At 39.3% G+C, this 21,405-nt stretch overlaps 1 long non-coding RNA gene across 2 annotated transcripts in view; it reads left to right on the forward strand.

The window, feature by feature from the left end:
• LOC141744215 (uncharacterized) overlaps positions 1-21,405 on the forward strand; it is a 101,661-nt gene that overhangs the window by 53,761 nt on the left and 26,495 nt on the right. For both annotated transcript variants that reach the window (XR_012587365.1, XR_012587364.1), the window contains 2 exons: positions 11,786-11,934; positions 12,815-12,887. This is a non-coding gene — a long non-coding RNA (uncharacterized LOC141744215). The remainder of the gene's footprint in view (positions 1-11,785; positions 11,935-12,814; positions 12,888-21,405) is intronic.

Below are 21,405 nucleotides of genomic sequence, written 5' to 3' on the forward strand. Positions count from 1 at the left end.
CTTCCATTCCATGCCTTTTGTTGATGCCAATGTAATTCAACATAAGGCGAAATTTATCAGTTACAATAAAAATATTCACTGCCACAGGTAATGCTAACATATTAAAACATCTATGGTTTTATGTCATGCCAATTGCGTTAGTATTTTAGTATAAATCTGTTTGTCCACTTTTACAGTTGAAAATGAATTTGCCATTACTGACGATAGAGTTGATGATAGAGGTCCCTGTTTTGAAAGGTATTTGAGAATTTATTTGTTTTAGGTGTATTCTGAAACACTTTCTTTACCTGGAACTGTAAAGAGCAGCTGTATGGTTGTGATGTCTCTGGCTTATACCTGATCATATGAGTATTCACCACAGGTATGGTCCATGCCAGTCAATTAGAAAACACTGCCTAGCTGCAGTACCACTAGATTTGGTCTCCTTATTTTGGCAAAATTTGCAAGGATTGTTACTCGAGTGAAATGTGTATTATTGCTACTGTCTGCTGGCCATCATGAGTTGTACTATTCCAAAATTAGTTAGCCTGTGTTATTAGGTAAACAATAAAAATATATGCAACTTTCTCTTACTGCCTGACAGATGTGTATCAGTTTGAAATACAGTATATTTATAGAAAGGAAGAAAAACATATTTTGCTTTAATTTTACAAAACTAATTTAAGTTAAAGAAAAGGTGTGTAGCTCCACAGTCTTTCTATAAAAATGGTCTGATGGTGAATTTTTCTTTGTGCATTTTAGTGATGTTATGACTTAGGTTTGACTCTTCCGTGTTTCAGGGGAACATAAAAAATAGAATTTATATTGTTCATTATTTTTACAGCTCAGTGGAAAGTGCAAATAACATTCATAAAACGTAGATGGCCAGATAAAATTATAAAATATTATTGATGAATTAACCTGAGATCTTGATCATATGAACACAATGTTTGTTTTTTACTACAGGCTGTGAGTTTAGACTGAGAAAACACAATGCTAATATTATAATCTCCTGATGATTTTATGGTATTTTGCCTTTTAAAATGGCTCTTACACTGAAATATGGAATGGTCACTAATGTTGTAACTGATCCCATATACAGGATACAAGATTGGAGAAATACTACCTCTAGATGCATATAAAATAAAAAACCCAATGAAGAAAATTCTATTTAAACAGTTCTAAATACAGGACCTTTCTGAAGAGAGAAATGAAACACAATGTTTTTAAAGGGAGCCTCTGGCTTAGCGTGTGTTACAGAAGGTGTAAGGGTAATGGGTGTATTTTAAGTGAGAAACACTGAATGTTTAGTGTACTTACTTGAAAAAGTAAATTGCAACGTCCTGTCCTTTACAAATGCAGCATTTATTTATGTAAATTAAATAACTACTTCAGAGGAAGGAAAAATGTGCACAACTTTATTCATAATAATTTTACAACAGAAAAGTGAGATTTTTGAACAGCTTTTAATAAAATAGTTCATGTATTTTTTGCTTTTTTGATGGACTTTTTTAGTAACGTTTATGTGTGAGCCAGTGGGAATAGCACACACAGCTGAAGGAAAATAATGCAAATTTTGACATTTGAGGTTCAATAATTTGAAGCTTAGTTAACTTTTATACCAAAAAGCTAGTATTTTGTTGTAAGCAAGAAGTGGAATTAAGGAGACTACGCACTGACCCTTAAACTGAAGAAAGTCGGGGGATGTTTGGTTTTCCTGAAGCCTGGGTGTTTAAATCAGCTGACACTTACTCTTCTTCTGAAGTGAACTACTACTCCTACATTTTTCAAAACTTTTTTTCTCTGTCTTTCCCGCACTATATCTTTGATATATTAGACACAAGACATCCAGAGGCATGTAAAACAAATAGAAGCCCAACTCTGCCTGGAATCCAATGGAAGGTCAATATCTTCCTCCTCCAAAAATTCCAGCCTGTGTGATCAATGTATCTTTTTTTTAATCTTTGGCATTTTTATTGATTGTAACACAAAAACTTTAGCAAATACACAGTCAGGGAGTGTAACTTAGATGAGAAGGAGTTTGGATACTTGAAGGAGGGTGAGTAAATGGTCTGAATTAGGCTGTGAAACATATTCCGTCTGTGGGAGGATAGAATTTGGCAAGAATGGGTTGGCAGGACAGAGGAATCCGAAGCTTGATTCTGACTTCTCCTGTGATTCATCTTTATACCAGAGTGGGGGGAAAAAAACTTGAAGAATGCCTGTGAGGATCAGGGAGGAATGAATACCTGCTTAGGAAAGAGGATTTCAGTTTGTCACTCACCTTTTTGACCTCATGTGGTAACAGGTGTGAAGATAGGAAGGAAGATTATCATCTAGATGGATTTATTAACAGCTATAATATAGAGGCTCTAAAGAGAGAGATTTGCTAAGATATACTTGTGCTACAATTCTTCTAGGTATCCTAAGGGAGTTGAACATGTAATAAAATCCTTTTGAATGTAGATCATTGAAACTTGGGTTCACTGATAAGGTACTAAGTTCAAATCAAAATCAGTGTATTCAATGATAATTATGCATTAATGATGTGTTCCAGGGAACTCAGGTGCTTAAGTAGTTATTCCAAGCCTCTTTCTTTTTCTTCTTGAGATAGCAGTATGGCTTTATCTTTAGACTATATTCTTCTTGTTAACTCGAATTTAAATGGCTCCAGTCCACCCTAGCATCAAAATAAACATTTGTATGTACTTGATACATGTAAGATCTCTTCTTGTATTTTGAGGTGCTAACGTGTAGTTCTTTGAATGATTTTTTGCTAGCTCTAAGGGCAGGACTGTGTAAGGAATCGTGGCATTTGAGATTTACTACCGGTACCATTTAACATTGATTCAGCATTTAAAACTGGCAAGCTTCACCATCTTGAGTTGGAAGCTCCCCTTGGTCAGGCAGACCTCCTTTTAGGAAGTTGCTAACCCACACGGTACACTCGGGATAGCTAATTTCCAGCACCTAAATGTGTGGAATTGTAGGATTTCTAGTCTGCAAGGGTGGGGCAACTCACAGAAGTCTCTAGATCTGTGACTCCCTGAGGTCATCCATTTCCTATAGCAGCTTGCTATGGAAGGAAAGATCTGAGCTAAAATTCTTAGTAAAGAAATCATAGGATAAGATGTGATCTCAGGTCATTTTAGAAAGCTTTCTTCCTCCCCAGCTCCTGCAGAAATTCAGCTCTGCTACCCAGTTGAATGTTGTACTGGTTTTCAGCCAGGAAAGTTAGGAGGACTGGGTGTGACTGATCAAGGATGTTTCACAGAGATGAAGCAGTTGTACTCTGGGAGTTCTTTTGAATTGGGAATTCAGTAATAAGCTTCTATAGCGAGACTTTTCTGTTGCTCACATGACATGTTGAAGGACGAGGTGTGTCCTGAAAGGTAGAAGCACTTGATTTCATTTTCTAATGGGTACATCCACGTGTAAATGGCAAAAGAATTTTGCCTTTGAGGCACAAAACTTGTACAGAATGTAAATGAACTTCAGGCTGAAATAATTCATGGTTCTGAGGACAAATAACATAATGGTTGTTATAACCATGTTTATGAAATGCTAAACTTTAACACACAGCAATCAGCCAAAGCTATAAGGCCGTCTAAAAGACTGCACACTTAATAATTGTAAATGTTACATGAGTGCGAGTCGCTTGATTAAATTTATTAGAAATGTGTTACAAGCATTTTAAGAAATAAAGCATTTATCACAAAATGATGATTTCTTCACTTAAGCTCATTAGGAAATCACACATCAATTCATGCATAATTACAGGGGAATTTCTGCCACTCACTACAAATCATTACCACATTAGCTAAAGTTGACTTAATTTATCTGTGATTTGGAAAAGGTGGTATCTAAATAGGAAAATTAGCTTATACAGAGGTTGAAACTATCAACATCGTCACAAAGGACTTAGCCTCCTCTTATTTGTTAGACAAAGATGTACCTTTTAACTCTTTTATATGTAAAGCTTGTACTTTTCAATGAGCTCTAAAGCTTTTCTTTCCATGTCAGAATCCCATATTATGGATCCAGTGCCAGGTACTTAATGAATCGTTGATAGTCAAGGCACGTATACTTGCGCCAGACATACTCATTGTTTTTAATGATCATTGCAGTTTGAGATTGAATTGAAAGGGTTTGGGGGAGGCTGGGAGATGGGGAAGGAACAAGTTTTGCAAGTGCCGGTAAGCTAGTCCCGCAGCAGCAGAGCAGAAAATGAGCATTCTGCCAACACCCACAGCATTTACGCTGCCCTCTGTTTACATTCCCACGATGTTTATGGTGGACATAGCCCTCCCGTGGCCTGTTGCACCTTCTTTATTTCCCAAACTTTGCATAAGTTTGAGGATGGTGTAATTGATAGCATGCAAGCTAAAGGTGTGACTGGTCACCAGGTGTTTCTTTTACAGATAGTTTGCATGTTTTCTGTTCATTAGCTCCCAAATACTCTTGTGAAGGGGTAGGTTAGGCTCAGAATAATTAGGCTGTGTGGTCGTCTGTCCAGGAGGTGCAATCTTTGAGACTCAGGCCTGTTTATTTAGGGAGAAATTGCTCTGTAACTTTACAGATGAGGCATGACTGAGTTCAAGCATTTCCCTGTTCTGTATTCAAGTGCTGTATCATTCTTACTATTGGAAAGTATTTATATCACAATTATTAACTCTAATTAGAAGAGGCTTTTGTCTCTTTTAATCTGGGGCATTTCTATGACATGCATTACAGTTATAACTCAAGCAGTCGCGTTGGCATCTTTCAAGAAACAACGGGCTGTGCATAAAGTGAAGGAAGGCAGATGAAGAAAGGTTGAGCTAAGTCAGATTCTTTCTAAATTGGCTTCGCTGTCAGAGATAATGTACCTGGAAATACACTCTAAGTTTTGTAGTGAAGTACTGATACTTTGTTTTCAGCAGCCCTCCTGAGGGGTTCTTATGTGTCCTTTGTTTGGGGTCTTTTGTATTAGCTCGGGATCTGCAAGTTGAAAGTTATGCTCCTCCTGCCGCATTAGTACCTCACATTTATAGACTGAAGCATTGTTTCCTGTTTCTTTCTGAATTTATCTCCCTGGCAACATGTGAGCCACTTGTGATTCTTTTGCTAGTAACTTTTTACTTCGTTTATGGTCTCAAATACAATTTTAAGGGCTGTTGTTTTCTGAGCAAGATGTAATGTTGAATTGTATGTGGTAAGTTCATAATTTTCAGTGGCATTAGCACATTTTCTTGTTGTTTTTCACATCCTTTAGTAAGGTAGGATATGAGGTTGCACGAGTTGGCTGTGCCAATGAAATAGCTTGCTACTGCCAAAAGGGGTAGTCCTGCTCCCTCCTCCTTTCTGGTTCCTGTCTGACCCTTTGTTGAGCTGACTCGACATACTAAACCGACAGAGAAATGTTTGCTTTTTCTAAAAAACAAAAAGCTTTCCTACCAGTGTTGCAAGTTGAAAACTCTTTGACAAGTCCACCCATTTCAGTGCCTTTGAATTAATGGATTGGTTCAGGTGTCTTAAGAAACTTCACATATATAGTCACAGCGTCTCTTGAATGTGTGTTAAAGATCTTTTTTTCTTTTACTATTGTTCCTCGTTCTATTATGATAAATAATAATTTCATGTAGGAATGATGACTGCCATTGAAATGGATCAATATGTTATAAAAATAAAGTAAATTTGACAAGAAATCTGCCACTTCCACTTTTAAGAACTGTAAGGTATCCACCTACATCCTAAATTTGTGAGCAAATAATTGTATCACAGTATCTTGTTAATACACACATTGTCTATCCATTTAAAAACAAAGATTAGAGAAGGGCTTCTTAATTCGTGCAGCTTTTAGGCTTTTAGAGAATTTTCTTTCTTTAATCTTGGAATAGTCATTTGTAACCAAATCAGTGATTTGATATACTGAACGAATTAAGTTCTTAATCTCATTGCATGTAAAACTCATGCTATACGTAGATTTCACATTTTCAGCTTTCATTGCTACTGGAATTTCAAGTTGGTTTTGATTAATCTTGAAGTGGGCATTGCATCCTAGGTAGGAGGCAGTATGTTTGACAAAGAACGCCAACTTTGGCAATGGATGAAGACATTGTAATGATAAAAAAGAAGGGGGGGGGGGGATGGAGGGGGTGGGCAGGCGGGGGGGCGAAATCCAAGAAACCAATCTGAGCAGCCATTCTACTGCGGTGACAGCAGCAGTTTAGTACATTGTATCAAAATGAATGGGCTTTGCATAATTGATTTCAACATACTAGTAGCCTGAGGTCTAAGCTGCTCTAACCCAGAATTTATTAGCCATGCTACAAAGACAGGAGAAAACTGTGCAATCTGCTACAGGGGAGGCAGAGAATAGCATCGCTATTAGAGTAAAAGCTTTAAAAGTAGGACAGAGCTACTAAGAGAAACCCCTTTTGTATATTTATTGGGGTTATTCTGTTCATCTCATTCAAATATCATAAAAAGCTATTTTAAAGTCTTTGTGCAATACCAAATACTGAGAATTAAAATCTTACTACTCAGTAGGTTTTATTACCTAATTCAAATGGCATCCCTGCGCAAGTGTAATAGCTGTGTTGTGAGATCTCTTGTTACTGGGATGCTTTTTGAATAATCTCAGCAAAAATACAGATGCAAAAATAAGTAAGATGCTCATGGGATCCACTTTACTTGCTTTCTGTTGCACATTCACACACTTACAGATACTAGTTTTATTTAATAATGTTCTGCTTTGCTGTGAATCAACAAGTGTGTTTCCTGGAGCTTCCTAAAGAGAAGAGGATTGTGTGCATCACAGAAGCACATATAACTATATTACAGAATGTGAAAACACTAATAGTTGGATGTGAAGTTATTGTGCTGAACAAATGAGAATATGTAATTTTAATGTCCTGTGTCCTTGAAGCATTGTAAAAGTATGTTACTGCATGTTGTCTGTTTTGCTTTGGCTCTTCTGAGGTACTTGTGAATGTAGGGAGAGACTGGATTCATGCAACAGACTCCTGAGAATAGAGTGATATATTTGATAGAGGAAAAAATAGATTAATTTTTTTACTAGAATCAAAGATGGGTAGTTGCAGGTGAAGGACTGGGAAACGAGATTTGAATGAACTAATGTGTTCAGTGTCAGGATTCCCAGGCTATTAGACTCTTCTTTAGAAGACCATGACAAAGCTCTTCATTAGCGTTCGTTACGCTTCATCCAGCAATGTGAAATATTGAGAGTGGCTCCTTTAAACATGAGTATTCTGCATAGATCAGCATCAAGCACCTTAATTATGCCCTTGCTCATACAAGGAGCTAAATGGTATTAAGAAGAATACTGTACATTTATCAGTAGTGGTAGTGTTTATTCTGAGTGGATCCGGTGCTGTGATTGACTGAATGAGGTTCAGAACTCTATAATTAGCAGACTTTATAACCTATTTTTAAAAAGTTTGACTAAGGAAAGTTTGAATAAATAGAATTCCATGTTACTGGAAATGTTTTATTCATTTATTTTTCTATTTGCACTACTTTCACAGAATCTTCATAACCTTGACAGAACTGTAGAGGTTGCTGAAATATCCTATATTGTTGAAACAGAGACTACCTCAGAAAGACAATGATGTGACTCTTGGTCATTTTTGTTCAGTCTTAGGCTACTTAAGCTTGTGACATCCCTCACAACAGAGAGTTATGAATAGGTTCAGGTGACCCATTCTAGTGGATGTATTGATCTATAGGACCCATTTTTAAGTATCTTTTCTGTTCTGGTAAAGCCATCAATTTGTTTCAGAGGTTGAATCATGATTTTTGAGATTTATGCTGACGTTGTTGAAGGGGAAGAATATAGACCAGGTTGTAACAGCTTTAAAAATCCGATGTTGTTCTTGAGAATGTCTGGCAGAGCCCATCAGGAAAAAGCTGCGTGGCAGTGCAGCTTTGCCTTGCACAGCAAGTTTGACTGATTATCGGAGGAATAACTGTTAATAATAATAATGATAATAATAGTAGTCCTGGATGGCTGGTTGGGAGCAGCAGCAGGCCTGCCAATTTTTTTTTTTTTGCTTGTTTGCAAAGAAATCTAAGAGAGATTTAATACTTTTTTTACATTAAAATAAACATTGGTGGAAATTTTGGGTTAGTGTAACATGCCTTTTCCATCAAAGAAGCCTTGTCAAATGTCGGTCAAAAAAACTCACAATTCCAATAATTCTTGATGTGGAATTCTTGCTCTATGGAGCCCTGGATGATAAAGGTTAGTATGTGAAATACACAGGTAATTTCTTAAATTGTTTTCACATGTTTTCTCTGAAATTTGTCCCTCAGAAGAGGAGACAGGCAAAATAATCAGGTTCGGTTTTGAAATGCAGAAGCCAATTGTGCACTGTTTTGAGCACCATCAGATCATATGAACGTCAGCAGGGAGCTAAGAATCCTCAAAATGAGTGGTCACAGGAACATCAAACAAGAAGGAAACATACCGTTGTTTAATTCCTTTCTGTTTCAAGTGGCTTGCAACATTTGCACACATACAAACATCTTCATTAGTTTCATCTTGGTGAAACAGACTTCTGAGTAACCCTTTTCAAATATTTTGAAGAAACATGGGAGGAGAAATACAGAGAATCTTTGATATGAATCACAGCCTGTGCCTTGCAAAGCTCATCATCAAATCTGTTTAAAGACCTAGTAGGCTGTCTGTGCTCTCCCGGCACAACAAAATAGTGCTGACATAAAACAATGGCTAAATTTTCAAGGGTGATGTTTACAGCAGCTGCAATGGCAAGAATGCAGAGAAAGAAATTAAAAAGATGAGTGTGTATGTGCTAATTATGAATGAAGATAGTTTAATCATAGAATCATAGAATGGTTTCATAGAATCATAGAATTGTTAGGGTTGGAAGGGGCCTTAAAGATCATCTAGTTCCAGCCCCCTGCCATGGGCAGGGACACCTCCCACTAGACCAGGTTGCTCAGAGCCCCATCCAGCCTGGCCTTAAAAACTTCCAGGGATGGGGCTTCCACCACCTCTCTGAGCAACCTGTTCCAGTGTCTCACCACCCTCATGGTGAAGAACTTCTTCCTAACGTCCAGTCTGAATCGTCCCATCTCTAGTTTTAATCCATTCCCTCTAGTCCTACCATTACCCAACATCCTAAAAAGTCCCTCACCAGCTTTCTTGTAGGACCCCTTACGATACTGGTAGGCTTTAGGTTGGAAGCAGCCTTAAAGATCATCTCGTTCCAACCCCCCACCCTGAGACCAGGTTGCTCAAAGCCCCATCCAACCTGGCCTTGAACACTTCTAGGGATGGGGCATAATCTGGTGCTTTCTGTTATAAAGACCTCATTTTAAATTGTATACAACTTTTCAAATTCCAGGCATTTGGGGTGAACTTCTTCAAGCCAAGCACCTGCCTCAGGCTGTTTTGTGGGAGGGTTTCAAGTTTGTCCATTTCTGAGAATGAGTTTAAGGAGTAAAGATGTTTTGCCTATCTTGAAATAAATGCATACCTGTTTTGCTTTTGAAGCTGTAGTCTGTTTTCAAGCAGAGACTTGAAATTTATCAGGGCATCCATCCAAGTCTACATTTCGCTATGTTAAGTTCTCCATTTTTGGTCAATTTGTGAGCCTCTGAAAATCTAAACTAGCTTGCACAGCAGGCAGACTTGTCAGAACCTAATGGCTGAGTTCAAGATTCACAAAGGTGTTCAGTCTTCTGATAAACTGTAGATTTGGGGGGTGTGAAAGTAGACATTTAGGTAGGAGCTGTAAGTCGAAATACACTTGTGTATATTGCTCTAGCGCTCTGAAGATTCTGTCTCCACACAGCATGGCCTGTCCTTTCGGGTATTTTTGATGCCCACTCAACTGAATATGCTTTATCCTAGGGCTTTGGGGTCTGAGTTAGTTGTGCTCTGTGTTTAATCTTTTCCCGTTTCAGCAGTGTGCAGTGCCAGGACTGATTTTCCCCTTGTCTTCTCAGTGCTCTTGCCGTTGCAGCCTGAAGGAAGGCTGGCATGTCTGCATTGCGGTGTGGGGGAGGTTGGGGAGGTTGGGAGGAGGGGCCTTGGGAATTGGGGAGAGCAAGGAGGGAGGGGCAGGAGCTGGAAAGGGGAGGGGGGTGTAGGTGGAAGAGAAGGTAGGAGAGGGTCTTGGGAGGAGTAGAGGAGAGGGGGCTGGTGTGTGGGAGAAGAGATAGCAGGTGGGGTGAGGGCAAGCAGAGCTGAGATTGAACAGGGCCAAGTGGGTGGGAGGGCAGGAGGAAGCAAGATGGTTGCAATAGGAAAAAAAGGAACAGGAGCCGAAATGGCTGGGTGTCGATGGAAATAGAAGGAAAGAACTGAAATTGTGGCCTGGGGTACCAGTTTTCTTCTCAGCAAGTAGAAATTTGAGAATGAAAGAAAAACAGCATTAAGCTTGCTTGGTGACATCTCTCGTATCCATGTTAAATATTTGGTTTAATGGTATATTTTTAAATATATGTTTCTGTTAGAGTGCAGAATCTTTGGGGCTCTGATCCTGCTTGATTGTGATTGCTAAAATATTATGTATGTTTTTGGCGAGCTAATATTTTTATTCTGTGTGAATAAATATGCAATCATTACTGTTTCCTAGTTGCGTTAAAGTATTACATGTTAGCAGTTTTACTGAATCTCTCTCCTGTTCATTATTTTTGGTATTTAGGTGTGAGGCATTGTGTAGACCTGCAAGAGTGGGCTTTCATAGGTGTTTTTGCTTCTGCTAAACATGATAGCTGTAATGAAAAGCTCTTTTTTCTATGAAACCATCTTTGTTTTTTCCTACTCTACCCTAGTTGCAGGGAAAATTAGATTAACAAAAACATACATATGTACCCTGATTAAATCTTTATTTCTATTCCACGATCAGCAGCAAACTGGTGCATTAGTAATAAAGCATGCCCCTGCCATGGGGCAGAGCTGAACTCAGAGGCAGGCTCATCCTCCCACACCAGTGCCAGCATTGCTAATTAGATAGCTGCTGTGGAGAGTTGTTTGGGGAGGGGGAGCTTGTGTGAGTGGGAGGGGAAAAATCTTCCTGTTTGCTGAATACAAGAGTAGATTGGGTTCCCCTACCAGCTGCTGCTCCAGAGTTTTATATTATTTATTCTCTTATCATTATTTCCCTCTTATCCACAGCTAACTCCCAGTAAAGCAAGAGAGAACAGATACTCTGCCCTGAGAGTGGTCTGACAAGGAACAGCGTAAAAGCTGTGCAACTGGTATTCCCCTTCTCCCCTCCCCAGCCTTCCTGTGCTCACTCGTGATTTAACATTATTTCCTTAGGCAGCAAGTGGTCTGGGAGCTGGAATACAGAGTTTACATCCAAACAGGGGGAAGATACATGACAGCTAGTGCAAACATAGCTTGCAGTGTCTATCCCCGCTCAGTCAACTCTCCTTGGTTTTCTGACTAGTTTCTTATTGACTCTCATTTCAGAAGGCAAAGAACCAGCCTTCTTAAGGAATACCTGTGGCCTTCTGTTGTCTTTGGCATGATACAAATGGAATTCTTTGCCCAGAAAATAAAATTACTTACAACTGACATACACTCATTTTGCTAAGAATGTTGGAAGTGATGTTTCCCTCGATGTTGGATGACTTTGTTCTTCAGACCTGTTAAGAATTAAAGAGAAAGATTCCTCATCATGGCTTATCTCAGCATAACAATGAGTTTGTCTCTGCCGTAGATGATTTTTAACTAGAAATTGTTGGTCTGTTTGCATACTCATATACAGTAACAGCATATAAAAATTAATGATCTTAGTATGCTTACCTTGAACTGTCTTGCTTTCAGGTATTCATACACAAAGCTGGCTTAAGGTATCTCAGAAGTGAAGGCAAAGTTGTGATTCTCTGCTCTGAGGATGAAGGCCAGGATGGGAAAGCCATTGCTGCTGTAGGCAGAGAAGCACTGATGTGAGCCACCCTTCCTTCCCTCTCCAGGTAACTGCTGCCTTACATACTCCAGCCCCTTCCTTGCTCAGTAGTGCAGGAGCAGTTGCCAGCATAGCTGTCCTTGCAGAGGTGAGGCGAAGTAGGAGTTGGAGCTATATTGCTCCTCCCAACAGAATGGTACCCTATGGAACAGCTTGCTTTTCCCGTGGGTAGAGACAGCCCTCCATAAGCAAGCCTTTACACTGCAGTTACTAGGAGAGAAGGAATTAGTTGTAAAGCAATAGCAAATAAGAATAAGTGACCTGTAATTTTTAGAGCAGTGGTTTGGCTTAGTTTTGCCTAAAGTCTCTAAAGAATCAAGCTAATGGAGTCTTTTAAAGTCCTTGAAGTAATGGTTCAAAACAGCTAGTAATTGGTGAGTGGCAGGCAGAATTTCTTTTTTCTACCCAAGTCTCTCTACTAAGTACTTGGTTCTGCCTGTTGTTGTCTGTATGCTGTTTCATCAAGTAGTAGTTGTGGGCTGACTAAACAAGACATGCATCATAGTCTGCTAGGGAGGGTGGTTTCCTTAGAAGCTGTGGAAGTCTCCACATAGCTGAATTAATACCTAAGCTTTAGCTTCCAAATCTGTATGCAATATCCTGATTTTTCTAGGGTTCTGAGCAGCTGTTGGTCCTTAACAGTTTTGATATTCAGCCCAGCCGTATGCATGTCTAAATAGGACCATATTGGCCTGTTGTGGTTAATGATGTTAATGTTTTCAGAGTGTACCTTACCTGCATATGTTCTTAGGTATGCATGTGTTGAGTTTAGGAACTGGAAAAGAAAGTGATTTTCTAGCTGCCTCTGTGTTGTACTCTTTGAACATGGAAGTAGAAGAAGAGCATGCAGTCCTGCTTACTTTGCATTTGTTTTTGCTAATTTAAAGGAAGAAAATCTCTGAAGAAGCTGAAGTGAGGGAGGATGAGCGATTTTCTGAACTTCTGCATATTCAGTTACTGGTAGGTAATTCTTCTGGGAATTTTTTGGATATATACCTACTTGTGGATCTTTAACTCCAGATGCTAATTGAGGAGAGTACTAATTAAACAATGACTATCCTTCCAAACTGCCCCTCTAGAGAGATTTCAAATCCAAAGCTGCACAAAGAAAGCACCAAGGTGTTAATTTCCCTAACGAAAATGTTGCACAAAGCTGCCCTAAACCTCCAGTCCCAACCTCTCTACAAAATGTGGTTTATTTGAAAAAAAATTTTGGAGACGATACCGAGGATTACATAGTAGTCTGTTACTGATGCTACAGAATAATCTGTGTAACTTCATAGAGGCTTGCCTTTCCTAGACAGTAATTTAACATCTTGAAATCAAGTTTATATAATCTAGTGTCCCCATATAATGGATGTGGTTTTGGGAAGAGCACTGATGAAAGCTATTCATTGATTGAAATGGAAATTCTAAACCACCTTCAGCAAAAGAGTAGGTATAGGATGTAAAACAACCTGGTCCCTGTGGAACACAGTAAAATGCAAGTCAGCCATTAAACCTTTTAGTTCATCTATTCCCTCTGCAGATTTTACAGTTATTAAAAAGACCACCTTTAGGGCTAAGTGCTAAGGAGACTTCTACCCAAACACTATCTAATCCTGCATCTTGAATGTGGAGATTATAGGAAGGATGGAGAACATTTATAAACCTTCGGGGAACAGGTGCATGGTCAGTACTCCCCCCCCCTCACATCCCCCAAGAAATTCTATAAAAATCTTTCTGTAACTAGAAAAAACATGAAAGAAGTACCATGCTAAAATAGTAAATTTTCAGATAGCAATGGCTACCTTGTTTAAAGCGATCAGTTTTTAAGGACAGATACTGAAGGATTACGTGGTTAGCTGCAATCAGCTAGTGTCTGACTGAACAAAAATATCTTCTGCTGTGATAGTTAACTAACTCTGAATCGTCTGTTGCTAAATACTAATATTTTGGAAGGACTTCCTGAATTGGGCAGCCACGTTTCTGTAGTTGGTGGTCTGCATTCAGCAGGAGTTGCTGCTGGCCAGGAGTGAGGATTCCAGAGTGCAGCAGAGAACTGCCTGGGGCAGTCATGGGAAATAGTGAGAAGCTGCTGTTTTCAGAAGCTGCAGCAGTGGCTTGAGAATATCCTAATACCCAGCTGGAGCCTGTAGAAGTCATTGTCCTTTGATTTTTCTGAGGACATACAGAAGAAGATGAAACAGGTAGAAGCATGTGTGAATTAATTTCCCTCACTCAGCAGGGATCCATGTTTCTGATGACCAGTTTTCTTCACCACACCTGGATAAAAGCGGGTGTTGAGGGGAATAGCTGTATCATCTCCTTCCCTAACAAGATGAGTAGGCCAATGTGGTTCAACTGAGAGAGCCCGTGGGATGCTTTTGCCCCATTGACTGCTTTATTTTCCCTGGAAATGCAACTGAGGGGCTGGCATGCTCCCTCCCTTTATTGTTCAGTCTAACAAGGGAGTGTTGGGGGATGGCACTGGGAAGGCATGAGGAGAACGATGAGGAAAGGGCTGTTGCTGGGAAAGGAAGTTTCAGCACCTGCTTCCCTTAGCAGCAGCAGCAGCCTGTATCTCTGGGGTGGCAGCAGCAATCCTGCCATTTCTTAGAGTGCTGAGACAGGAAAAAACTTCCTCACAGGTGGCAGTGACCATGATTGATCAGTCAGAAGTATTTCAGACATATTCACAGTGAGTGCACCTGTGTTGTATCTGGTGGGATCGTCTTGTGAGCATTGTGTATTTCTGGTTTTCACATCCGGCATCCACTTTGTCCCTTAGAAGCAGCAGCGGTTTTCGCCTAGTACAGGCAACCTACAAATCCCATCTAGCCTTAGAACAGGAATGTCAGAGACTTCTTAAGAGAACGCTGAAGACTGTGAGTACCTGCTTGATAGAGTGTATAGGATAAGCGGAGCTGTGCAGAGTGACTGCACCATTTGCACAGCATGTGAGTGCACCTGTGGAGTGTTCAAAGGACAGAATGCGCCTGGCGATGTTGGGGATACCAGGAAGTGCTGACCCTGATTTACAACCCCCTCCCCCAACACTCCCACTGCCAAATAATACAGCCAGGCAACTGTTTTGGCTGCTAGGAAGCCCTCCAGGCTTTTCTACAAACCCTTCCTCCTTATCTGAATCAGCTGAATAAAAAGTTATTTTTGTACCTGTGTGCTAACATTGGCTGCTGCTAAAATGATCATCAAGGTGCTGAGGAGACAGTCTCAACACCAGCAGTATGTTGGGAAAGGACAGGATATACTTGTTTGTCAAACATCTTTTTGGCATTTTAGCAATGTGCGATATTAATAAGGCCTAGCAATATTTCCGGATTGTATGCAGCTATGTCCTAGGTCAATGATATGCAGAGAAGAGAACTTTCTTCTGCCCAGAAAAGGATGGTCAGGTATCTGCAGGTTTTTTTCTGGATCAGTTTACTTCTGGAATGACAAGATGTATTTTCATGCTAAGGGAAAACAATTTGACTGCAGTTCTGTATCAAGCTAGTTTAGGACTGAGCCTGTAATTGCCAGTTTAGATTTTCCTTAACAATTTCTGTGTACTGTGGACATTTTGGATGAATTCTTGTAGGTGATTTCTGTTGATAAATGTTGGTAAGGACTTACCAACTATGCATAGTAGCCATTTCAAGATATTTTTTTTTAAATAATACATAGACTTACTTATTGCCATATTTGGATAGCTCTACCTATCAAGGGAGCCAGTGAGTAGTTTGGTCGATACTGTGGTAAAAGTAACGTTGCTAATGTAAAAGCTGAAGATGGTTTTTTATGTAGTTGCTATGGACCTACTGAGTCGCTACATACAGAGCTTGAGCTTTTGCTGTCTTGCATGTTGTTTATACGCTGTAAAGACGGTAGTCTAACTGCTACCAAATCGGAGTGGAAGCATTTTGCACTTGAGTTTGTTCAGGTGTGAAGCAGTGCTGGAGGGAGGAGGCTCTGGAGAATATAGCCATCAAATTCAATCATTATCTGTGAGAAGAACAGACACTGCAGTCTAGAGGCAGGCAGGAGTGTGAACTGATGTGCTGCACATTTATCACAGTATGCTGCTGATACTACTTAAAATCCTGACTTACAGGCACACTATTCCTCAGTGCTCCTAAACAGCACAGTGCTGCTCAAACTGTGTGGTGGGCAAATGGCTTCAGGTGTGGACAAGCATACTCATACACTCAGGTCTCACACCTGCAGATTTTTGAGTGTAGCCCAGCCCCCTAGAGAGGAAAAATTAGTCTGTTAACTAATTTCACAACAAAGTACCAAACATTTCATAGCCATTAAAATCCTTGTATACTGTAGCTTTCTGGCTGTGCTCCAGCTTTTACTAGCAAACACTTCCTTCAAATTAGCTGTCTTTTAATACACTACTTTTGCAAGAGCCTGGTGATGCTAAATTTCAGTTCAAAGTAATACATGTTGTTGGATTTTACACTTCTTTGCTATATATACTGAAAATGTGCTTGACAGTCTTGATTTAGCTGGAAAGAGTTGGGAGGGGGAGTAATCAAATGGTTATTCATATTGTTAAGTACTTTGTGCCTGAAAGTACTGAATCCTCTTACTTGTTTTGTACAAAGTTAAATGCTAGTGCTGCGCTAGTATGTAGGCAACTATGACGCACCCACAACAGTGGCTTGCACAAACAGCCTTGGGGATTGCAGTCATCTTTATTAAGAAGAGGAGAGTTGCACTGTGTATTGTGGTTTTGTCTACAAAATCTTGCAGAGAGATGCTAGAAAGGTTTGAATGTCTTGTGAGCGGGGTGGCACTTGTGATAATGATCAGAGCTTATCTATAGTGCTGCTTATTTGAGAAATTAAGCTCAAGACGTGGTGCAGGCTGATTATGGTACAACTAACTGCATCTTGATGCTGTCTTTCTCACAGAGACCTTTAAATCATGTGGCAAGTTCAAATTGGATCATTAGAGCTGTACAAAAAGGTTAGAGGAATAGATAGAGAATATGAGCAAAATAATCATCATAGCAGAATGGGAACATGAGCTCACCTGCCTGTTTAGCTGTGTTTTTCAAGAGCTTTGGTAAACACAGTCTTACATTTCAGATGGTGCGGATCATCCTTTCTGAAAAATCAAGGCCTTGTAAATTTGCCTCATGTTAGACATCCCAAATAGAGATTTTCAGAGACCAATGTTCCTCTTATTTTTCAAGGCTGGGAGAGATGTGATAAGGTCTTCCCTTACATACATCACTATCATGTTAGTCTCTTTGGGCCTTTGTGTTGATCAGAGATTTCTCAGGCATTGATCCATCCTGGACAGGTCACTTGCCTTCCCTAGCCTAATCACCCTTTTTTTTCCCCTTCTTCTCACAAGACTGCTACCTGCCCAGAAGCTTCTTTGCAGGGCATAATTTTCAATCCTTCTGATTCTAGCCAGCAAATTGGGGAAAAAATGTCCTAAGATAATACTGAATTATAAAAGTTAGATAGAACGTTTTGGTTATGATGATTTTCCTGTTTAGTAGAAACACATTCTTGATAGTGAAGTCTATCTCACAGTGTGGAGTGGTGTGAGGATTGTTGTTTGTACTTGGTATAACTAGACACTTGCAAAATTGTGTAACGCTAGAACTGTTCTCTACTTATCCGAGACTAATGTTATTAAAAGAAATGGTGGATAAATTAGGAAATTAACATCCTGTTGCCAGGTCAACCACATTCCTTATTTGTAAGTATCAGCGTGTGTATGAGGAGGATAATATGTAGTGAGGACAGACAAGAGCTGCAAGCTCTCCATAGCACCGTGGGAGGGAAAGGTTGTAGAAAATAATGCCTTTAGCAACAGTGACCTAAACCCTTCATTCTCTTATCACTCTGTGTACGTGTCAGTGAGAAAGAGGGAAAATTATTAGAAGGATCAAAAGGCAAAATTCTGTTTCTTAATTAACTGTATTTCAGTTTCCTGAGGACACACACAACATATTTCTGTGTGTTTTCTGAGATTTCAGTGGTGACGAGAGACAGTGCATCAAAGATACTGCCTCACTTAAACTGCCCTCAATTTCTTTGTGTTTACAGTAGGTGATTTATTGCATTCCCAGGTTTTGACTTCAATCCTGTAAATGTTTTGTTAGGCTTCATTACTAACCTTCTTGTGAAATCTACTTGCTATGAAAAAAAAAAGGAAAAGAAAGTTTGAGTTTTTTCTATTTGCATCATCAAGCAAAAAGTTGTGCTGTTATGATGAAAAAAGTGTAGTGGTCACAGTCTTTCCTCTTTCTAGGCTGATGGTATTGGAAGTGTAAAGACCAATAGTTCATCTGTGTGAGAAATAGTGATGTTTTAATTAGAATGTTTAAAGTAAGTCAGTTGCACCATTAAACCTATAAAGTGCTTATTTGGGGAGTGTGCCCAGTATCTTATTGGGACTCTTTTCCAGAAAATTAGGTATCAGTCTAGCTCTGGTCTCTTGTTCCACATGTGCATAAGGGTTAGGAATACTGTGGTGGGAAAAATGTGGTCATGCTTGAAACAGAGGCAGTGCCTGTCTCCTTTCAGCAGGTATTCTTGCAGCCTATTAAGAGTTGCACAGATGGACTCCAAAGGGAGTCTCTTTCATCAGTCCTTTAACTGTAATGATACAAACCAAGACAATTTTTTAAAAGTGAGGTTTAAAAGTTAGACGTTCAGATAAGTGTTTTGTTTTTGTTTTTTTTTTTTCTGCTGGGTACCCAGCACTTCTTGTTTCAATCTGCAGATGACTACTAGGTGCTCAGCATTTAAGAAAACAGGGCACTTACGTAAGTACCTACGTGCAGATGTAAGTCTGACAGGCACCCAGTTTTCAAAGTCTTGCCTACTGGGTGCAGTGTGGGTCATCGAGAAATTTTAGGTAGGCTCCTTGGGGATGTGAGACGGAACCATTGATACAGAACACTTGTTTTCTAGCTGGTAATAATTTTATGAAAAGTGGCTGTTGATCTTTTCTACTCTAATGTGTTTCCTTTTCCTTCCCTTACTTCATAAGACACTCTTCATTTGACTGCTGGGAAATCAAGCCTAAAGTATTGTTGTATCATGTGTTACAGCTGCTCCCATATAATTTTCTGTTCTATTTGCATAAGACAGAACAGAATTGAAGTACTCTTCTTTCCACCAAAGATTTCTGTTTCGGCGAGAAGGAAAAGAAAACCAACAACTTGTCTCATAGGTTTAGAAACCTGTAGTTTCATCTTTACAAAAATGCTATACAAAACAAAGGGTAATAATGACTTTTGCAGAGATGTACGAAAGAGAACACAGGGGGAACCCAGGGTACTTTATTATTTCTGAAATGAAATTGCAGTGAAGAAGGGGCATTTTTGTATACATGAAAGCTCTGTCTTTTTTTTCTCTCACCCAGCTCTGAAGGTAGTAATACAGTATTTGCCTTCTGTTTAGGATAAGCGCATGATTGGCATTAAGTGTTCAAGTGTATGTCTTTCTTTTATCTCCCACAAGTACTGTTTTCCCTCCTTCTGTTCGGTTAAGTCATGTTCTGTATTTTATGCAGCCTAGAAAAGGCTCTGTGTTCTTAATCTTGTTATCTGCTTTCTCGGCATTTATTCATTTTTCAATTGCCTATGGAAGTGGAAAGGTTAAGATACAGTAACTGGGCTCTGTGATGGCAGAATCTTTCTTTGTAAAACTGCTGCTTGCGTTTTCTTCTCAATTTGCCTTTTGTTCTATACACTTCAGCTTTAGGATAATCACCTATTATATTAGATACAGATCTTCTGATCTTCCATAGATGCATATAGTGTGTTCATGGAACTAAATAGAATTATGATGTAGGCAAGATATAACAGATGTGCTAACCTGTAAAATACATGACATAATGCGATTAGTTGGAAAATATGAACTAGCATAAGTTATTAATTACAGAGGGCGTCATCCATATCCTCTTTACTGAGTTTGTTATAGCAGTGTGTGTACACAACAGCATGTTACTGAGGCATCAAGGTCTTTGTTTTGATACCCAGAAGTGTTGTTTGGACTTTGATTTGCTTCCCTGTGTTCTGTCACATGCTATTATAAAGCTTTGGGTAGAGAATGTTCCCAGTAAAACAAATTAGGTCTGCAGACTGTGTGCTTTTACTAATTATTTTCCATATTCTCTGTTAGATGGATACTTTTCAGGTTGATCTTACTCTTATGGAAAATTGTCTTGATAGATGAGTAGCTCAGAGCAACATCTGTAATTTATGGATATAGAAAACGCATGCAGTCCCTCACTGTCTTTACAGATGTGCTTTAGGGCAAGTGAGATGTTCAGATAATGGAAAGGGGGGTTGTTAATAAATCTCAGTCAGGAAGACAATACTTACATCTTTTCCTTAAAATAAATTCAAAACTGAATTCTAAATTACTTTTTTAAACATCATTAGTGCTTTTTCTTCACACTATTGCTATTGTTGTATTGAATGCTGGATAATATGCCTGATGTGTAATTTAAAAATACAAGTAATTAGATGGTGAGATTTGTTTTCCAAAAAAGAACTAGCAAATCACTCAGACCCCATAAAAATGTAGACTAGTGCTTTTGATTAGTTGTTGGAATCATTTAAGTTGCTATCAGTGTTTGTTTCAGAATTAGAGAAACTATTACTGTATATTGGGAAAATGACTGCTGCAGTATTAATAACATTATTGTAATCTGTAAGGACTGTGAAGAAAATGAACAACATAGAAATTGCTGCTCTGGAACAGACCAGTGATCCGTGCAGTCTAGTATCCTGTCTCTGACAGTAACCAATATGTGATGATTCAGAGGAAGAAATACACGCAGCCAATTGTGTTATAGTGTACCACAGAGGGAAATTTCTTTCTGGCCCCAGATGGTGCTCAGTTTATGCCTTAAAGCATGAGGATTGATAGCCATTGTAAATTTTACCTTAGCTAGTGTAACCAAATTGGATTGCTCCTTGTTGTCCATAACCTGCCCTTCACCTGGCCTTCATAGAATTACAGTCCTGTCCCTTATTGCTGGATTCATAGCTTTTACATTTGCTGTTTAAAGCAGATGCAGTAGTGCAATCCAAGGACTTGTGCCACTATTTTACATGATGTCATGCACCATTGTATTTTTCATCGATAACAGCCTGGTTCAATGCTTTTGGTTAAACTGAAAATGATACTTTTCTGTGGGGCAGAGCAGCCACTGCACTCGCTCTGTGTCAGTTCTCTGCCAGCTTGATAGCAACTGTCTCCTATTCTGAACACGTGAGTCTTGGTCATGAGAAGAGTTGAAGAGTATGCGTAGAACTGACACTCTAAGACTTTTGTGTCATTGCAGTGGCCTGAAAGGATCAAAATTGGGTTCGAAGTGTTAGCACACCCTGCAAAACTTGACCTCAGCAGCCTTTGAAGGGAAATTCAGCATCAGTGGTGGTCGTTCTGTCCTTTCACTTTCTACATCCTGCAAAACTGACATTATATATCCCCATCTGAAGACACTGGACTGC

The sequence above is a fragment of the Larus michahellis genome, chromosome 5 (genome assembly GCF_964199755.1).
Source record: "Larus michahellis chromosome 5, bLarMic1.1, whole genome shotgun sequence".
Lineage (NCBI taxonomy): Eukaryota > Metazoa > Chordata > Aves > Charadriiformes > Laridae > Larus > Larus michahellis.